Below are 13,536 nucleotides of genomic sequence, written 5' to 3' on the forward strand. Positions count from 1 at the left end.
TGAGGATTGGACCTAGGGTTAGGGTTATGTTGAGGGCTAGGGTTAGAGGGACGGTGAGGGTTAGGATTGGACCTAGGATTAGGGTCATGTTGAGGGCTAGTGTTAGAGAGACGGTTAGGGTTAGGATTGGACCTTGGGTTAGGGTTATGTTTAGGGCTAGGGTTAGAGAGCCGGACAGGGTTAGAATTGGACCTAGGGTTAGGGTTATGTTGAGGGCTAGGGTTAGAGAGACGGTTAGGGTTAGGATTGGACCTAGGGTTAGGGTTATGTTGAGGGCTAGGGTTAGAGAGACGGTTAGGGGTAGGATTGGACCTAGGGTTAGGGTTATGTTGAGGGCTAAAGTTAGAGAGATGGTAAAGCTTAGTTTTGGACCTAGGGTTAGAGTTATGTTGAGGGCTAGGGTTAGAGAGACGGTTAGGGTTAGGATTGGACCTAGGGTTAGGGTTAAGTTGAGGGCTAGGTTTAGAGAGATAGTTAGGGTTAGGATTTGACCTAGTGTTAGGGTTATGGTGAGGGCTAGGGTTAGAGGGACGGTGAGGGTTAGGATTGGACCTAGGGTTAGGGTTAGGTTGAGGGCTAGGGTTAGAGAGACGGTTAGGGTTAGGATTGGACCTATGGTTAGCGTTATGCTGAGGGCTAGGGTTAGAGAGACGGTTAGGTTTAGGATTGGACCTAGGGTTAGGGTTATGTTGAGGGCTAGGGTTAGAGAGACGGTTAGGGTTAGGATTGGACCTAGGGTTAGGGTTAGGTTGAGGGCTAGGGTTAGAGAGACGGTTAGGTTTAGGATTGGACCTAGGGTTAGGGTTATGTTGAGGGGTAGGGTTAGAGAAACGGTTACGCTGAGGATTGGACCTAGGGTTAGGGTTATGTTGAGGGCTAGGGTTAGAGAGACGGTTATGGTTAGGATTGGATCTAGGGTTAGGGTTATGTTGAGGGCTAGGGTTAGAGACAGGGTTAAGGTAAGGATTGGACCTAGGGTTAGGGTTATGCTGAGGGCTAGGGTTAAAGAGATGGTTAGGGTTAGGATTGGACCTAGGGTTAGGGTTATGTTGAGGGCTAGGGTTAGAGAGACGGTTAGGTTTAGGATTGGACCTAGGGTTAGGGTTATGTTGAGGGTTAGGTTTAGAGAGACGGTTAGGGTGAGGATTGGACCTAGGGTTAGGGTTATGTTGAGGGCTAGGGTTAGAGGGACGGTGAGGGTTAGGATTGGACCTAGGGTTAGGGCTAGGTTGAGGGCTAGGGTTGGAGAGACGGTTAGGTTTAGGATTGGACCTAGGGTTAGGGTTATGTTGAGGGCTAGGGTTAGAGAGATGGTTAGGGTTAGGATTGGACCTAGGGTTAGGGTTAGGTTGAGGGCTAGGTTTAGAGAGACGCTTAGGTTTAGGATTGGACCTAGGGTTAGGGTTATGTTGAGGGCTAGGGTTAGAGAGACGATTAGGGTTAGGAATGGACCTAGGGTTAGGGTTATGTTGAAGGCTAGGGTTAGAGAGACGGTTAGGGTTAGGATTGGACCTAGGGTTAGGGTTATGTTGAGGGCTAGGGTTAGAGAGACGGTTACGGTTAGGATTGGACCTAGGGTTAGGGTTATGTTGAGGGCTAGGGTTAGAGACACGGTTAGGGTTAGGATTGGACCTAGGGTTAGGGTTATACTGAGGGCTAGGGTTAGAGAGAGGTTATGGTTAGGATTGGACCTAGGGTTAGGGTTTTGTTGAGGGCTAGGGTTAGAGAGACGGTTAGGTTTAGGATTGGACCTAGAGTTAGGGTTATGTTGAGGGGTAGGGTTAGAGAAACGGTTACGCTGAGGATTGGACCTAGGGTTAGGGTTATGTTGAGGGCTAGGGTTAGAGAGACGGTTATGGTTAGGATTGGATCTAGGGTTAGGGTTATGTTGAGGGCTAGGGTTAGAGACAGGGTTAAGGTAAGGATTGGACCTAGGGTTAGGGTTATGCTGAGGGCTAGGGTTAAAGAGATGGTTAGGGTTAGGATTGGACCTAGGGTTAGGGTTATGTTGAGGCCTAGTGTTAGAGAGACGGTTAGGGTTAGGATTGGACCTAGGGTTAGGGTTCTGTTGAGGGCTAGGGTTAGAGAGACTGTCAGGGTTAGGATTGGACCTAGGGTTAGGGTTATGTTGAGGGCTCGGGTTAGAGAGACGGTCAGAGTTAGGATTGGACCTAGGGTTAGGGTTATGTTGAGGGCTAGGGTTAGAGAGACGGTTAGGGTTAGGATTGGACCTAGGGTTAGGGTTATGTTGAGGGCTAGGGTTAGAGAGACGGTTAGGGTTAGGATTGGACCTAGTGTTAGGGTTATGTTGAGGGCTAGGGTTAGAGAGACAGTTAGGGTTAGGATTTGACCTAGGGTTAGGGTTATGGTGAGTGCTAGGGTTAGAGAGACGGTTAGGGTTAGGATTGGACCTAGGGTTAGGGTTAGGTGGAGGGCTAGGTTTAGAGAGACGGTTAGGGTTAGGATTGGACCTAGGGTTAGCGTTATGCTGAGGGCTAGGGTTAGAGAGACGGTTAGGGTTAGGAATGGACCTAGGGTTAGGGTTATGTTGAGGGCTATGTTTAGAGAGACGGTTACGGTTAGGATTGGACCTAGTGTTAGGGTAATGTTGAGGGCTCGGGTTAGAGAGACGTTTATGGTTAGGATTGGACCTAGGGTTAGGGTTATGTTGAGGGCTACGGTTAGAGACACGGTTAGGGTTAGGATTGGACCTAGGGTTAGGGTTATGTTGAGGGCTCGGGTTAGAGAGACGGTTAGGGTTAGAATTGGACCTTGGGTAACGGGTATGTTGAGGGCTAGGGTTAGAGAGACGGTTAGCGTTAGGATTGCACCTAGGGTTAGGGTTATGTTGAGGGCTAGGGTTAGAGAGACGGTTAGGGTGAGGATTGGACCTAGGGTTAGGGTTATGTTGAGGGCTAGGGTTAGAGAGACGGTTAGGATTAGGATTGGACCTAGGGTTAGGGTTATGTTGAGGACTAGGGTTAGAGAGACAGTTAGGGTTAGGATTTGACCTAGGGTTAGGGTTATGTTGAGGGCTAGGGTTAGAGAGAAGGTTAGGGTTAGGATTGGACCTAGGGTTAGGGTTAGGTTGAGGGCTAGGGTTATAGAGACGGTTAGGGTTAGGATTGGACCTAGGGTTAGCGTTATGCTGAGGGCTAGGGTTAGAGAGACGGTTAGGGTGAGGATTGGAGCTAGGGTTAGGATTATGTTGAGGGCTAGGGTTAGAGACACGGTTAGGGTTAGGATTGGACTTAGGGTTAGGGTTATGTTGAGGGCTAGGGTTAGAGGGACGGTGAGGGTTAGGATTGGACATAGGGTTAGGGTCATGTTGAGGGCTAGTGTTAGAGAGACGGTAGGGTTAGCATTGGACCTTGGGTTAAGGTTATGTTGAGGGCTAGTGTTAGAGAGACGGTCAGGGTTAGGATTGGACCTAGGGTTAGGGTTCTGTTGAGGGCTCGGGTTAGAGAGACGTTTATGATTAAGATTGGACCTAGGGTTAGGGTTATGTTGAGGGCTAGGGTTAGAGAGACGGTTACGGTTAGGATTGGACCTAGGGTTAGGGTTATGTTGAGGGCTAGGTTTAGAGACAGGGTTAGGGTGAGGATTGGACCTAGGGTTAGGGTTATGCTGAGGGCTAGGGTTAGAGAGACGGTTAGGGTTAGGATTGGACCTAGGGTTAGGGTTTTGTTGAGGGCTAGGGTTAGAGAGACGGTTAGGGTTAGGATTGGATCTAGGGTTAGGGTTATGCTGAGGGCTAGGTTTAGAGACACGGTTAGGGTTAGGATTGCACCTAGGGTTAGGGTTATGCTGAGGGCTGGGGTTAGAGAGACGGTTAGGGTGAGGACTTAACCTAGGGTTAGGGTTTTGTTGAGGGCTAGGGTTAGAGAGACGGTTAGGATTAGGATTGCACCTAGGGTTAGGGTTATGTTGAGGGCTAGGGTTAAAGAGATGGTTAGGGTTTGGATTCGACCTAGGGTTAGGGTTATGTTGAGGGCTAGGTTTAGAGAGACGGTGAGGGTTAGGATTGGACCAAAGGTTAGGGCTATGTTGAGGGCTAGGGTTAGAGGGTCGGTAAGGGTTAGGATTGGACCTAGGGTTAGCGTAATGTTGAGGGCTAGTGTTAGAAAGACGGTTAGGGTTAGGATTGTCCCTAGGGTTAGGGTTATGTTGAGGGCTAGGGTTAGAGAGACGGTTAGGATTAGGATTTGACCTAGGGTTAGGGTTATGTTGAGGGCTAGGTTTAGAGAGGCGGTTAGGGTTAGGATTGGACCTAGGGTTAGAGTTATGTTGAGGGCTATGGTTAGAGAGACGGTTAGGGTTAGGATTGGACCTAGGGTTAGGGTTATGTTGAGGGCTAAAGTTAGAGAGACGGTTAGGTTTAGCATTGGACCTAGGGTTAGGGTTATGTTGAGGGCTAGGGTTAGAGAGACGTTTAGGGTGAGCATTGGACCTATGGTTAGGGTTATGTTGAGGGCTAGGGTTAGAGACACGGTTAGGGTTAGGATTGGACCTAGGGTTAGGGTTATGTTGAGGGCTCGGGTTAGAGAGACGGTTAGGGTTAGAATTGGACCTTGGGTAACGGGTATGTTGAGGGCTAGGGTTAGAGAGACGGTTAGCGTTAGGATTGCACCTAGGGTTAGGGTTATGTTGAGGGCTAGGGTTAGAGAGACGGTTAGGGTGAGGATTGGACCTAGGGTTAGGGTTATGTTGAGGGCTAGGGTTAGAGAGACGGTTAGGGTTAGGATTGGACCTAGGGTTAGAGTTATGTTGAGGGCTAGGGTTAGAGAGACGGTTAGGGTGAGGATTGGACCTAGGGTTAGGGTTATGGTGAGGGCTAGGGTTAGAGAGATGGTTAGGGTTAGGATTGGACCTAGGGTTAGAGTTATTTTGAGGGCTATTGTTAGAGAGACGGTAAGGGTGAGGATTGAACCTAGGGTTAGAGTTATGTTGAGGGCTAGGGTTAGAGAGACGGTTAGGGTGAGGATTGGACCTAGGGTTAGGGTTATGGTGAGGGCTAGGGTTAGAGAGACGGTTAGGGTTAGGATTGGACCTAGGGTTATGGTTTTGTTGAGGATAGGGTTAGAGAGAGGGTTATGGTTAGGATTGGATCTAGGGTTAGGGTTATGTTGAGGGCTAGGGTTAGAGACAGGGTTAGATTTAGGATTGGACCTAGGGTTAGTGTTATGCTGAGGGCTAGGGTTAGAGAGACGGTTAGGATTAGGATTAGACCTAGGGTTAGGGTTTTGTTGAGGGCTAGGGTTAGAGAGACGGTTAGGGTTAGGATTGGATCTAGGGTTAGGGTTATGTTGAGGGCTAGGTTTAGAGAGGCGGTTAGGGTTAGGATTGGACCTAGGGTTAGGGTTATGTTGAGGGCTAAAGTTAGAGAGACGGTTAGGTTTAGGATTGGACCTAGTGTTAGGGTTATGTTGAGGGCTAGGGTTAGAGAGATGGTTAGGGTGAGGATTGGACCTATGTTTAGGGTTATGTTGAGGGCTAGGGTTAGAGGGACGGTTAGGGTTAGGATTGGACCTAGGGTTAGGGTTATGTTGAGGGCTAGGGTTAGAGGGACGGTGAGGGTTAGGATTGGACCTAGGGTTAGGGTTATGTTGAGGGCTAGTGTTAGAGAGACGGTTAGGGTTAGGATTGGACCTAGGGTTAGGGTTCTGTTGAGGGCTAGGGTTAGAGAGACGGTTAGGGTGAGGATTGTACCTAGGGTTAGGGTTTTGTTGAGGGCTAGGTTTAGAGAGACGGTTAGGGTTAGGATTGGACCTAGGGTTAGGGTTATGTTGAGGGCTAGGGTTAGAGTGACGGTTACGGTTAGGATTGGACCTAGGGTTATGGTTTTGTTGAGGGCTAGGGTTAGAGTGACGGTTATGGTTAGGATTGGATCTAGGGTTAGGGTTATGTTGAGGGCTAGGGTTAGAGAGACGGTTAGGGTTAGGATTGGATCTAGGGTTAGGGTTAGGTTGAGGGCTAGGGTTAGAGAGACGGTTAGGTTTAGGATTGGACCTAGAGTTAGGGTTATGTTGAGGGCTGTGGTTAGAGAGATGGTTAGGGTGAGGATTGGACCTAGGGTTAGGGTTATGTTGAGGGCTAGGGTTAGAGAGACGGTTAGGGTTAGGATTGGACCTAGGGTTAGGGGTATGTTGAGGGCTCGGGTTAGAGAGACGTTTATGGTTAGGATTGGACCTAGGGTTAGGGTTATGTTGAGGGCTAGGGTTAGAGAGACGGTCAGGGTTAGGATTGGATCTAGGGTTAGGGTTTTGTTGAGCGCTAGGCTTAGAGAGGCGGATAGTTTTAGGATTGGACCTAGGGTTAGAGTTATTTTGAGGGCTATTGTTAGAGAGACGGTAAGGGTGAGGATTGGACCTCGAGTTAGAGTATTGTTGAGGGCTAGGGTTAGAGAGACGGTTAGGGATAGGATTGGACCTAGGGTTAGAGTTATGTTGAGGGCTAGGGTTAGAGAGACGGTTAGGGTTAGGATTGGACCTAGGGTTACGGTTATGTTGAGGGCTAGGGTTAGAGAGACACTTAGGGTTAGGATTGGACCTAGGGTTAGGGTTATGTTGAGGGCTAGGTTTAGAGAGACGGTTAGGGTTAGGATTGGACCTAGGGTTAGGGTTAGGTTGAGGGCTAGGGTTATAGAGACGGTTAGTGTTAGGATTGGACCTAGGGTTAGCGTTATGCTGAGGGCTAGGGTTAGAGAGACGGTTAGGGTTAGGATTGGACCTAGGGTTAGGGTTATGTTGAGGGCTAGGGATAGAGAGACGGTTAGGGTTAGGATTGGACCTAGGGTTAGGGTTAGGTTGAGGGCTAGGGTTAGAGAGACGGTTAGGTTTAGGATTGGACCTAGAGTTAGGGTTATGTTGAGGGCCAGGGTTAGAGAGATGGTTAGGGTGAGGATTGGACCTAGGGTTAGGGTTATGTTGAGGGCTAGGGTTAGAGAGATGGTTAGGGTGAGGATTGGACCTATGTTTAGGGTTATGTTGAGGGCTAGGGTTAGAGGGACGGTTAGGGTTAGGATTGGACCTAGGGTTAGGGATATGTTGAGGGCTAGGGTTAGAGGGATGGTGAGGGTTAGGATTGGACCTAGGGTTAGGGTTATGTTGAGGGCTAGTGTTAGAGAGACGGTTAGGGTTAGGATTGGACCTAGGGTTAGGGTTCTGTTGAGGGCTAGGATTAGAGAGACGGTTAGGGTGAGGATTGTACCTAGGGTTAGGGTTTTGTTGAGGGCTAGGTTTAGAGAGATGGTTAGGGTAAGGATTGGACCTAGGGTTAGGGTTATGTTGAGGGCTAGGGTTAGAGTGACGGTTACGGTTAGGATTGGACCTAGGGTTATGGTTTTGTTGAGGGCTAGGGTTAGAGTGATGGTTATGGTTAGGATTGGATCTAGGGTTAGGGTTATGTTGAGGGCTAGGGTTAGAGAGACGGTTAGGGTTAGGATTGGACCTAGGGTTAGGGTTATGTTGAGGGCTGTGGTTAGAGAGATGGTTAGGGTGAGGATTGGACCTAGGGTTAGGGTTATGTTGAGGGCTAGGGTTAGAGAGACGGTTAGGGTTAGGATTGGACCTAGGGTTAGGGGTATGTTGAGGGCTCGGGTTAGAGAGACGTTTATGGTTAGGATTGGACCTAGGGTTAGGGTTATGTTGAGGGCTAGGGTTAGAGAGACGGTCAGGGTTAGGATTGGATCTAGGGTTAGGGTTTTGTTGAGCGCTAGGCTTAATGAGGCGGATAGTTTTAGGATTGGACCTAGGGTTAGGGTTATGTTGAGGGCTAGGGTTAGAGAGACGGTCAGGGTTAGGATTGGACCTAGGGTTAGTGTTAGGTTGAGGGCTAGGTTTAGAGAGACGGTTAGGGTTAGGATTGGACCTAGGGTTAGGGTTATGTTGAGGGCTAGGTTTAGAGAGACGGTTAGGGTTAGGATTGGACCATGGGTTAGGGTTAGGTTGAGGGCTAGGTTTAGAGAGACGGTTAGGGTTAGGATTGGACCTAGGGTTAGCGATATGCTGAGGGCTAGGGTTAGAGAGACGGTTAGGGTTAGGATTGGACCTAGGGTTAGGGTTATGTTGAGGGCTAGGGTTAGAGAGACGGTTAGGGTTAGGATTGGATCTAGGGTTAGAATTATGTTGAGGGCTAGGGTTAGAGAGACGGTTAGGTTTAGATTGGACCTAGGGTTAGGGTTAGGTTGAGGGCTGGGGTTAGAGAGGCGGTTAGGGTTAGGATTGGACCTAGGGTTAGGGTTATGTTGAGGGCTAGGTTTAGAGAGACGGTTAGGGTTAGGATTGGACCTAGGGTTAGGGTTATGTTGAGGGCTAAAGTTAGAGATACGGTTAGGTTTAGGATTGGACCTAGGGTTAGGGTTATTTTGAGGGCTAGGGTTAGAGAGACCGTTAGGGTGAGGATTGTACCAAGGGTTAGGGTAATGTTGAGGGCAAGGGTTAGAGGGACGGTGAGAGTTAGGATTGGACCTATGGTAGGGTTATGTTGAGGGCTAGGGTTAGAGGGACGGTGAGGGTTAGGATTGGATATAGGGTTAGGGTTATGTTGACGGCTAGGGTTAGAGAGACTGTCAGTGTTAGGATTGGACCTAGGGTTAGGGTTATGTTGAGGGCTCGGGTTAGAGAGACGGTTAGGGTTAGAATTGGACCTTGGGTAAGGGGTATGTTGAGGGCTAGGGTTAGAGAGACGGTTAGGGTTAGGATTGCACCTAGGGTTAGGGTTATGTTGAGGGCTAGGGTTAGAGAGACGGTTAGGGTTAGGATTGGACCTAGGGTTAGAGTTATGTTGAGTGCAAGGGTTAGAGAGACAGTTAGGGTTAGGATTGGACCTAGGGTTAGAGTTATTTTGAGGGCTATTGTTAGAGAGACGGTAATGGTGAGGATTGGACCTCGAGTTAGAGTTATGTTGAGGGCTAGGGTTAGAGAGACGGTTAGGGATAGGATTGGACCTAGGGTTAGAGTTATGTTGAGGGGTAGGGTTAGAGAGACGGTTAGGGTTAGGATTGGACCTAGGGTTAGGGTTATGTTGAGGGCTAGGGTTAGAGAGACACTTAGGGTTAGGATTGAACCTAGGGTTAGGGTTATGTTGAGGGCTAGGTTTAGAGAGACGGTTAGGGTTAGGATTGGACCTAGGGTTAGGGTTAGGTTGAGGGCTAGGGTTATAGAGACGGTTAGTGTTAGGATTGGACCTAGGGTTAGCGTTATGCTGAGGGTTAGGGTTAGAGAGATGGTTAGGGTTAGGATTGGACCTAGGGTTAGGGTTATGTTGAGGGCTAGGGATAGAGAGACGGTTAGGGTTAGGATTGGACCTAGGGTTAGGGTTAGGTTGAGGGCTAGGGTTAGAGAGACGGTTAGGTTTAGGATTGGACCTAGAGTTAGGGTTATGTTGAGGGCCAGGGTTAGAGAGATGGTTAGGGTGAGGATTGGACCTAGGCTTAGGGTTATGTTGAGGGCTCGGGTTAGAGTGACGGTTACGGTTAGGATTGGACTTAGGGTTATGGTTTTGTTGAGGGCTAGGGTTAGAGAGACGGTTATGGTTAGGATTGGATCTAGGGTTAGGGTTATGTTGAGGGCTAGGGTTAGAGACAGGGTTAGGGTTAGGATTGGACATAGGGTTAGGGTTCTGTTGAGGGCTAGGGTTAGAGGACCATGAGGGTGAGGATTGGACCTATGGTTAGGGTTATTTTGAGGGCTATGGTTAGAGGGACGGTGAGGGTTAGGATTGGACCTAGGGTTAGGGTTATGATGAGGGCTAGGGTTAGAGGGACGGTGAGGGTTAGGGTTGGACCTAGGGTTAGGGTTATGTTGAGGGGTAGGGTTAGAGGGACGGTGAGGGTTAGGATTGGACCTAGGGTTAGGGTTATGTTGAGGGCTAGTGTTAGAAAGACAGTTAGGGTTAGGATTAGCCCTAGGGTTAGGGTTATGTTGAGGGCTAGGGTTAGAGAGACGTTCATGGTTAGGATTGGACCTAGGGTTCGGGTTATATTGAGGGCTAGGGATAGAGAGACGGTTAGGGGTAGAATTGCACCTAGGGTTAGGGTTATGTTGAGGCCTGGGTTAGAGAGACGGTTAGGGTTTGGATTGCACATAGGGTTAGGGTTATGTTGAGGGCTAGGGTTAGAGAGATGGTTAGGGTTAGGATTCGACCTAGGGTTAGGGTTATGTTGAGGGCTAGGGTTAGAGAGACGGTTAGGGTTAGGATTGGAACTAGGGTTAGGGTTATGTTGAGGGCTAGGGTTAGAGAGACGGTTACGGTTAGGATTGGACCTAGGGTTAGGGTTATGTTGAGGGCTAGGGTTAGCGAGACGGTTAGGATTAGGATTGGACCTAGGGTTAGGGTTATGTTGAGGGCTAGGTTTAGAAAGACGGTTAGGTTTAGGATTGGACCTAGGGTTAGGGTTATGTTGAGGGCTAGGGTTAGAGAGACGGTTAGGGTTAGGATTGGACCTAGGGTTAGGGTTATGTTGAGGGCTAGGGTAAGAGAGACGGTTACGGTTAGGATTGGACCTAGGGTTAGGGTTATGTTGAGGGCTAGGGTTAGAGACAAGGTTAGGGTTAGGATTGGACCTAGGGTTCGGGTTATATTGAGGGCTAGGGATAGAGAGACGGTTAGGGGTAGAATTGCACCTAGGGTTAGGGTTATGTTGAGGCCTGGGTTAGAGAGACGGTTAGGGTTTGGATTGCACATAGGGTTAGGGTTATGTTGAGGGCTAGGGTTAGAGAGATGGTTAGGGTTAGGATTCGACCTAGGGTTAGGGTTATGTTGAGGGCTAGGGTTAGAGAGACGGTTAGGGTTAGGATTGGAACTAGGGTTAGGGTTATGTTGAGGGCTAGGGTTAGAGAGACGGTTACGGTTAGGATTGGACCTAGGGTTAGGGTTATGTTGAGGGCTAGGGTTAGCGAGACGGTTAGGATTAGGATTGGACCTAGGGTTAGGGTTATGTTGAGGGCTAGGTTTGGAAAGACGGTTAGGTTTAGGATTGGACCTAGGGTTAGGGTTATGTTGAGGGCTAGGGTTAGAGAGACGGTTAGGGTTAGGATTGGACCTAGGGTTAGGGTTATGTTGAGGGCTAGGGTAAGAGAGACGGTTACGGTTAGGATTGGACCTAGGGTTAGGGTTAGGTTGAGGGCTAGGGTTATAGAGACGGTTAGTGTTAGGATTGGACCTAGGGTTAGCGTTATGCTGAGGGTTAGGGTTAGAGAGATGGTTAGGGTTAGGATTGGACCTAGGGTTAGGGTTATGTTGAGGGCTAGGGATAGAGAGACGGTTAGGGTTAGGATTGGACCTAGGGTTAGGGTTAGGTTGAGGGCTAGGGTTAGAGAGACGGTTAGGTTTAGGATTGGACCTAGAGTTAGGGTTATGTTGAGGGTCAGGGTTAGAGAGATGGTTAGGGTGAGGATTGGACCTAGGCTTAGGGTTATGTTGAGGGCTCGGGTTAGAGTGACGGTTACGGTTAGGATTGGACTTAGGGTTATGGTTTTGTTGAGGGCTAGGGTTAGAGAGACGGTTATGGTTAGGATTGGATCTAGGGTTAGGGTTATGTTGAGGGCTAGGGTTAGAGACAGGGTTAGGGTTAGGATTGGACATAGGGTTAGGGTTCTGTTGAGGGCTAGGGTTAGAGGACGATGAGGGTGAGGATTGGACCTATGGTTAGGGTTATTTTGAGGGCTATGGTTAGAGGGACGGTGAGGGTTAGGATTGGACCTAGGGTTAGGGTTATGATGAGGGCTAGGGTTAGAGGGACGGTGAGGGTTAGGATTGGACCTAGGGTTAGGGTTATGTTGAGGGGTAGGGTTAGAGGGACGGTGAGGGTTAGGATTGGACCTAGGGTTAGGGTTATGTTGAGGGCTAGTGTTAGAAAGACAGTTAGGGTTAGGATTAGCCCTAGGGTTAGGGTTATGTTGAGGGCTAGGGTTAGAGAGACGTTCATGGTTAGGATTGGACCTAGGGTTCGGGTTATATTGAGGGCTAGGGATAGAGAGACGGTTAGGGGTAGAATTGCACCTAGGGTTAGGGTTATGTTGAGGCCTGGGTTAGAGAGACGGTTAGGGTTTGGATTGCACATAGGGTTAGGGTTATGTTGAGGGCTAGGGTTAGAGAGATGGTTAGGGTTAGGATTCGACCTAGGGTTAGGGTTATGTTGAGGGCTAGGGTTAGAGAGACGGTTAGGGTTAGGATTGGAACTAGGGTTAGGGTTATGTTGAGGGCTAGGGTTAGAGAGACGGTTACGGTTAGGATTGGACCTAGGGTTAGGGTTATGTTGAGGGCTAGGGTTAGCGAGACGGTTAGGATTAGGATTGGACCTAGGGTTAGGGTTATGTTGAGGGCTAGGTTTAGAAAGACGGTTAGGTTTAGGATTGGACCTAGGGTTAGGGTTATGTTGAGGGCTAGGGTTAGAGAGACGGTTAGGGTTAGGATTGGACCTAGGGTTAGGGTTATGTTGAGGGCTAGGTTTAGAGAGACGGTTACGGTTAGGATTGGACCTAGGGTTAGGGTTATGTTGAGGGCTAGGGTTAGAGACAAGGTTAGGGTTAGGATTGGACCTAGGGTTAGGGTTATACTGAGGGCTAGGGTTATAGAGAGGTTATGGTTAGTATTGGACCTAGGGTTAGGGTTTTGTTGAGGGCTAGGGTTAGAGAGACGGTTAGGATTAGGATTGGATCTAGGGTTAGGGTTATGTTGAGGGCTAAGGTTAGAGAGGCCGTTAGGGTTAGAATTGGACCTAGGGTTAGGGTTATGTTGAGGGCTAGGGTTAGAGAGACGGTTAAGGTTAGGATTGGACCTAGGGTTAGGGTTATGTTAAGGGCTAAAGTTAGAGAGACGGTTAGGTTTAGGATTGGACCTAAGGTTAGGGTTATTTTGAGGGCTAGGTTTAGAGAGACGGTTAGGGTGAGGATTGGACCTAGGGTTAGGGTTATGTTGAGGGCTAGGGTTAGAGGGTCGGTGAGGGTTAGGATTGGACCTAAGGTTAGGGTTATGTTGAGGGCTAGTGTTAGAAAGACGGTTAGGGTTAGGATTAGCCCTAGGTTTAGGGTTATGTTGAGGGCTAGGGTTAGAGAGACGTTTATGGTTAGGATTGGACCTAGGGTTCTGGTTATGTTGAGGGCTAGGGATAGAGAGACGGTTAGGGGTAGAATTGGACCTAGGGTTAGGGTTATGTTGAGGCCTGGGTTAGAGAGACGGTTAGGGTTAGGATTGGACCTAGGGTTAGGGTTAGGTTGAGGGCTAGGGTTAGAGAGACGGTTAGGTTTAGGATTGGACCTAGAGTTAGGGTTATGTTGAGGGCCAGGGTTAGAGAGATGGTTAGGGTGAGGATTGGACCTAGGGTTAGGGTTATGTTGAGGGCTAGGGTTAGAGAGATGGTTAGGGTGAGGATTGGACCTATGTTTAGGGTTATGTTGAGGGCTAGGGTTAGAGGGACGGTTAGGGTTAGGATTGGACCTAGGGTTAGGGTTATGTTGAGGGCTAGGGTTAGAGGGACGGTGAGGGTTAGGATTGGACCTAGGGTTAGGGTTATGTTGAGGGCTAGTGTTAGAG

Source organism: Miniopterus schreibersii (genome assembly GCF_964146895.1).
Source record: "Miniopterus schreibersii genome assembly, contig: HAP1_SCAFFOLD_26, whole genome shotgun sequence".
Lineage (NCBI taxonomy): Eukaryota > Metazoa > Chordata > Mammalia > Chiroptera > Miniopteridae > Miniopterus > Miniopterus schreibersii.